Source organism: Rattus norvegicus, chromosome 8, assembly GCF_036323735.1.
Source record: "Rattus norvegicus strain BN/NHsdMcwi chromosome 8, GRCr8, whole genome shotgun sequence".
Taxonomy (NCBI): Eukaryota; Metazoa; Chordata; class Mammalia; order Rodentia; family Muridae; genus Rattus; species Rattus norvegicus.
In genome coordinates, this window is record NC_086026.1 from 43,823,772 (window position 1) to 43,831,476 (window position 7,705).

General features: G+C 43.7%; 1 pseudogene; it reads left to right on the forward strand.

The window, feature by feature from the left end:
- Positions 1-2,196: 2,196 nt before the first annotated feature.
- On the forward strand, positions 2,197-7,285 carry LOC134480133 (PDZ domain-containing protein 4-like; annotated as a pseudogene).
- Positions 7,286-7,705: the final 420 nt, after the last annotated feature.

Consider the following 7,705-nt stretch of genomic DNA (forward strand, 5'->3'; position numbering starts at 1 on the left):
TTTGAAACACATCTGGTTAGGCTTGGGCCTGGAATGTTCTCTGTTTTAACTTTTACCTTTGGCTGTTGGCAGTTTTGTAGTTCGAGGGGCTTCTCTGTCCCCCAACCTGGGGCATTTTGACCACAGGGGCAGGAACTGGCTGCTGTGGGGATAGGATCAAAGGCACTCTCCATGTTAATGATGACTAAGGAGAAAAATAACTTAATGCTGGAGACTGACTCCTCTCTTGGAATAAAACCAACAGATAAGGCAGGCTCCCTGAAAGAACTTCTCTTAATGAGCACTCTCTTTCTGTGAGCAAAAGTTGAAGGTCTAGCCACTAAAAGCAGAAATTCTTTTCTTGTTCTTGTTTTCCTTAGAGTCCTCCCCCACCTCACTATCAGCCTTTTCAGATCATTCCTCCTGTAGCATTTTTAACGCAGCCTGTCCCTTTAAGGTTCCTTGTTCCCAAGCAAAATTTAAATCTTTCCCAGCTTTTCTTAGCTGTCTACCTCGAGATTCCCAGAGAGCGAGCCAAGGTGCAATGGCAATCGCACTCACTAAGAAATCTCTCTATAGTGCTTCTTTTTATCCTAAGCCTTTTTCTTTTTAACAGCTCCTGAAGAGCCAGAAAAATTGGGTGAGACTGAGCAGTCTCCATGTTCACTGTAGCAGCTCTGCAGCTAGTTTCGCTCCCCCCTACTGTGTGGGCTGGGAGCACAAGCACAGATAAAACACTATGCTTCAAAAATTAACGTTGGCTATCAACCAACACACCGCCACTAGAGCGGGGTCCATAAAATTAAGTTTCTTTTCACTACACCTGTTCCATAGCCGGAGAGAGGCAGGCTCTGGTTAAACTCCCCCAGTCTCCAGGGGTGAGACAGTATCTGCCAAGAGCCTCAATTTGAGCGATAACAAAAGCTGAGTTGACTCCATAGGTTTTGACTGACTCTGTTAATTGTTTTATTGTCTTAAAGTCAACAGGTTCATGATGTCGCTGTGCTGCCCGTTTGCATCCAGAAAAACTGGAAAACTCAATCCTAACTCTTTCCATACTTCCGGGCAAAAAGAAGTACTTCCTGCAGGCTTCACCATTGTTTTACCTTGAAAGTTATAGGGTGGTTTAGGAGGTGCTGTTGGCATAATTGCCTTCTTATTTAAGTCCTTGGCTTGTTTCTGCACAGTGTAAGTGTTTGGCCAGTCAGAATGATAAATCTCTTTCTCATAATGAGCTACCTCCTCCTCAAGGTCAGCTAAGTCACTATCACTAAACTCTGAATCACTAGACATCTCCAAGGTCAATGCCTTTAATGATGGATAAATTTTTTTTTTTGTTCCTAGATCTTGATTACTATTCTCGCCTTTGTCTATCCTCTCCTTGATCTTTCCTACCTTTTCTTTTACCTCTTTTCCTCCTTTTCTTTTCTTTCCTTCCTTCAAAACTTTCTCTCCTTCTGACATACTCTCTGTTGCTCTGTAAGGATTCTCTGATCTGTCTTAACAGCTTCTTCACATCGTTTATCTTCCAAGCAGGCACGGATCATACGCCAAAGCGGCCTTGTCCCTGGTTTAAGCTTGCCCACTGTAGTCTCCTTATCCAGATCTTTTCCCAGCTTCTCCCATGCTCTCAAAGTGAGCGACCCTGACACTATAAACCATGGGGCACAACGGTTACACTCATCAAGAAAACTCAGCAGGATTTTCTTTTCAATTTTAAGCTTACGCTGACCAAGAAGCTCCTGAAGAGCTGACAGGAGCGGGGTGGAGTGTGAGCTTCCCATGCTTTTACGACCTTATTTACGATCGATTTACAAGCAAGGGGAGCTGGCGAGCTGGCGTGTTTATTTACACACGATCTTGTGGCTCATCATGGACTCTTCCCAACAAATGCATTCATGCCCTGGACGGTGGCAATTCAGACAGAAGCAACACCACAACACAAAAAGAGTATAAGGCAAAAGTGCTAGTCCAACCCACAAAGGAACAAATGGAAAAGACAACATTACCGTGCTCCACAAACCCCTTTTTGCCTCTAAACCAAGGCTATCATTGTCTCTGCTTTTCCAGAGAACTTTATTGTCCTACTAGGGAAGTTTTACAATCCCTTATCCCGGAGCTTTATCGTCCCAACTTCAGGAACTTTACCGTTCCACTTCTAGGAACTCTATTGTCCCAATTCCAGCAACTAATAGCCCCCCAATTGGGAACTTACCGATGCCGACCGTCCTGAGGCTGAAAAAGTTCTGGATCCAGACGAGAAAAGATCTCGGGTCCCCGTATGGGCCACCAGTTGTCACGCCCACCTCGACCGGCAAGGAAGACGCAACACCGTTGGATCCTTCTCAATCAGCCTTTATTGCAGGAACACCTTATTGATGATACGGGGACCCCGGGGAACAAAGGCACTCGCCTTAAATACAAGACAGGCTGTGGCTGTAAATTTGTCCACTGGGGATTGGTGGAGCATGAAATACCTATTTAGCATGAATATCACCCTGGCCTTGTAGATGCTGGGGGTCTGCCAACACATGCGCTGTAGGTGTTTACCACAAACGACCACCGGATGTCGGCGCCATCTTTAGCCGCTCCCTACACTTTTCCCCTTGCCACTGATATGACAATCATAGTGCTTTTCTCTTTTTCCTCTTCCTAGTCCTCTGTTAAATTGCTTATCTTCTTTCCCCTCATTTTGTTTCTTTTATACTTCATTTTCACTTTTTATTTAACTTACTTGTTCATACCCTAAATGTAGTATAAAAGGTGGGCAAGAAGAGTTCTTAATAGGATGATGATAATGAGAAAGATGGAGGAACTGTCCAATCCTGTATGGCCAGCTCAAGCAGGCTTCATCACATCTCCTATTTTCATCCTTAAAGTGTGTCCATTACCTTGATTTAGGGTGGGGAAAGATTTTTGTCCTACTTAAACTATCCTGTTTAAGAGTCAAAGGTCATGATTTCCCTGCAGAGATAAATTCAATATACATCCAACTTCTCTCCTCATTTTTTTCTTATACAGTGCCATGGGCTCAGTTCCTGTACAGTGTTTGAAGCTGGGCTCAAAATGAGCCTCATACACTTCATTTCATCCTTTCAACACTAAATTGTATTCACTTTGAACTGATCAATTCTTCCAGGGTTTGTAAAACAGGAGTTAATTACATATAAACCTACAAAAGATCAGAAGCATCTCTAATGGATAGTCTCAATGCGTATGTAAGTCCTTGGAGATTTTAGGGTATTCTTGCATGTCCATGAGACATAAAGTTCTCTGTGATCTTTGGCAAAGATGTTGAGGATGGGAGAATGTGACTCCATGTAAAATTTGGAAAGAATTCTTCTGTTTCTGGTATTGATTGCAAATAACTGTAGGACAGGACAATAATCCAGTTCTGAGAAAATAACTGGAGGGCAGGGAGGATTCTCTTGGTGGTCTTCATGACCAGATTGATGAATGAAATCATGGTTTATAGTTTATTTACTCACAAATTTCACTAAGCATTTTTATAACAAAAATCTGAAAAAGGAATACGTATGTTATAATGACCACTCTTTATGTAACAGGATTTAAAGGCTTAAGACTTGCTTGCTGTGTTGAACTTAAGTAAGCCTTTAACCCATCTGAGTACCTTATAGCCAAATGATGTGAGACCATCAATATCTACAACTGTGTACATTCTGACACCTGCCTTGGCTTAGCATCAGGTTTTGGTAATTGACAGGTGAATTGTCACTCTCCATTTCTAGGATTCTGGCTTCTTTACATTTCTTAATCCATACTTTCACCATTGACTGTATTAATCAGGATTCTTAGACTCACAGAACTAATAGATAGTCTCTATATGGTAATGGAATTTGTTAGGATGACTTACAGTCTGTAGTCAAATTCCCCATTAATGGTCAGCTGCCAATGAGAAGTCCAAGAATCTAGTAGTTTCATAGTCCTACAAGGCTAGTTGTTTCATCTGGTCTCCTGTAGATTCCAACAGATGTGTGGAAAGTAAATGCAAGCAGATGAAGAAGAGCTAGTCTTCCTTCTATCAATGTACTTAAGTAAATATTCAACAGGTGTAGTCCAGATTAATGGTATGTACCACCACATCCTGGTTCTGGTCCTTGTTTTGCCCTAGGTTGACCTTGAACTCAAAGATCTCAGTGCCTTAGTCTCTTGCAATTAAAGGCATGTACTACCTTGACTTGTCCTAAGCTTTTCATAGTCTCTATTCCTCTATATCTTCAGGCATCTGTCAAAGTCAGAAACTTGTGTCTCCCAGGCTCAAGATGTGGATCACAGTTGAGCCCTCCAAATCTGAATTGGAATTCATTCCAGATATAGTCAAGTTGATAAACAGGATTAGCCATTACTCTTACATGTGCACTCTCCCCTTCCTCCCTTTATTGTTACCTTTTGTAACACATGTATCTTATCTGACAAATATTGTAAATAGGGGTGGTTTCCCTGTGAATAAAACAGACCTGATTAATGAAGCTTTACTTCAGCATTACCTATTCTGTCAGGCTGACAAGCAAACAAGAGCTCCAGAATCTCACTTCATTCTTACTCAGACAACACAGGGCACATGTTAGACAGCTTTCCATGACTGTAACCAGAGTAAAACAATGAAAGAAAAAAAGCATTTTATTTCATGATTTCAGAGGTTTCTACCACCGTGATGGAAGGATGCAGGAGAACATAGTTATTAAACTCATGGCATTTGGGAAGCAGCAGAACTGAGTAAAATTGAAAGGAATCAAGAAAAAAAGTACATCTCTCAAAGAAACATTCCTAGTTTGATACTTCCACCCCAAGAAAACTTCCATATCTGTTAACAATATGCCAACTGTTAAAATGCATTAATGTCTTAAACCATGGATAAGACAGAGACAACACAGGCTAATTGTGTCAGAAAATAAGAATTGTGCTTACAAAATCTCTCAGACATCCTCAGTGCCATCAAGTGACTAAGATGAGACAACAGGTGAAGGTGCTCATACACCACCGTGTCCTTTTCCATTGTGTTCACACACATGTGATTCTTTATACTTCTGGAAACCTCCACTATTTACCTTTGCTTTAGTAAATTCCATACTTTTTAAAATTGGGGGTGTTTGGGATATTTATTTTTATAGTTTTCATTCTCCTAAGAAAATGTTCACAGTGCTGTTTGGAGGAAATGTTGTTAGTGATCCCATCCCTAAGATCTTTTTGAAGGTTTCTTTACATTTTAGGTGGACATTTAAAAGCTTCAGAATTATGAGTAGGTCAAAATGTGAATATGTACATTTTAAAACATAAGTGTTTGTTTAATATATTTACTGAAAATATTTTTCTAAGGTGTGTTGTTGTAATATTCTAAAAATAAAGTAGTCTTTTGACCTGCTCTAGGGCCGGCACCACACTGTTCCAAGATATCTGGTAGATATCTTTGACTCAGTTAGCAAAGCATCTCATCCGCTCTGCTCCATCCCATATCACACTGCTGAAGGCCTCTCTCTGAGCCTGACAGAAATCTCTCTAGCTATCTAATACCAAAGGCAGGTTTCCAGGACAGAAACACATCCCAAGTCCTATGTGGCCCAGATTAGCTGCCACACACTCTTACACTTAAATCTGACATGAAAAAACATATAACACAAAAACATTTGATCTAATTGATAAGATAAAATTGCTCACCTAATCATACAAAGCCATGTACACATCCATCCCTTAAGAACGCCTCTGCCCAGCAGACTGGAAATGATGAGAAGGGGCTCCTGATGGGGGCCCTGGCTTGAGCAACACCCAGGACTTGGACAGCAGGGTAGGCCAGACTAATGCGTGTACCCGCAATGAAGAGAGCTCTGAACATGATCTGCTCAGGGATGAACCTCCCAGCACCACCAACACCCCTGGAAGCCTGCGCAAGTTCAGTCTACAAGGGGATGCCCTACAGAGCAGGGACTTCTACTTCAGCATAATTCTCTGGTAGCTGAGGGGGCAGGGCTGGAAGGGGCTGACCTGCCTGGGCTCACTGATGAGGAGTATGAACGCCGAAGGGAGCTGCAGGAGATCAAGTGCCACCTGGAAAATGGCAACCAGCTGAGTATCTTCTTCTCCCAGGCCTCCAGTGACAACAGTGCCCTAGATGTCAACCACAATGAGAGCCTAGGCCATGAGATGGCCATGCTGGAGGAAGAGCTTCGGCACCTAGAGTTCAAGTGTTGCAATATCTTGTGGACACAGAAGATGCAGCAGTTGAGGGGGCATTGTATGAAGGTCTGGCTGCTGGAAGAAAAGAGTTTCTATGACCTGGCATCCAGTGAGCCCAAAAAGCATGAGCTATCTGATATCTCTGAACTGCCAGAGAAATCAGACAAGGATAGCACCAGCACCTACAACAATGGGGAGAGCTGCCACAGCACTCCACTGCTTGTGGAGCCTCTGCCTGAGAGCCCCTTGAATCAATCTGCTGCTGGCAATTCCAACTTGAACCAGACCCCTTCTGGCCCTCCTGTCACCACCTACCTCGAGGGTGCTCCTTCACCAGGGAGCCCAGCCAAGTTCTGATAACTTTAGCGGGATCCCGAAGTGGGTCGTAGATAACACACAGAAGAGCATGTCAGCTGTAGCACCAAGACAAGTGTTACTCTGGAGCATGTGAGCCCTGAAGGTAGCCCTTACCCCTCCAGGTGCCACCATGGCAAGGAGATCAAGCAGTACCATAGCTGTGTGCAGTTGGCCCTGTCACATACCCTGGAGGATCTGAGTCATGGCTCCTTGAGCTTGGCTAGTGGTCTTCGGGTGGACAGGGTGGTGGCTGCAGCTGTTGAAGCACCCCGCATGGACTGGAAAGTGAAGGTGTGAAGTGATGGGACCCACTATGTGGCCAAGTGGCCTGGACAAGATCGACTGCTGAAGGCCAGAGGCCTGAAGATCCGAGAGACGTGCAGTGCTATGACCACTGATGATGATGCAGTAAGTGTGATGAAGATGGGCCGCTACTGGAACAAAGAAGAGAGGAAATGACACCTGAATCGAGCATGGAAGCAAAGGAAGCATGGTGAGTTCATGCAGAGCTATCTGGAGTGTCTAAGGGAGCAGCAGAACGGTGACAGCAAACCTAAGCTCAACATCATTGCGCTGAGCCAGTGTAAGACCATGAAGAAGCGAAACAAGAAGATTCTGGACAACTGGATCACCATCCAGGAGATGCTGGCACATGGTGCCCGCTCAGCTGATGGGAAAAGGATCTACAACCCTCTGCTCTCTGTCACCACTGTCTAAGCTGCTCCAATAGGAGCCCAGCCCAGGCCTAGAGAATCTGACCCTCGCGCTCCCTTAGAATCTAGTGTGTGTCGATGTGTGTGCTTGCACGATATGCTCATGCACACTCCTACCTTTATATGTATGTGTCCATAGGACTTTGGTAAGTAGAAAGCCCCAGGAAGGAACACTTCTCTTACACCTAGTTCCTTCTCTCCAAGAAGCTATGCCAACAACCAGCATAGAGGCATACCCATAAAGAGCACCTCTGTGTGCATATACATGGTATTCTTGCTATGTTCTTGGAGACAGGAAAGTCAGTGCGGAGAGGTGAGGTGAACTATCCTAAGCACAAGAGAATGTCGAACTTCATGCAGAAAATGAACTCTCCTCTTCTAGGAGCTGCAATTATTTGTAGACAAAGGCAACCCTGAATTTTGTGATTTTCTTTTTTTCTGTGCTTGCCAATAGTTGTTTTCTG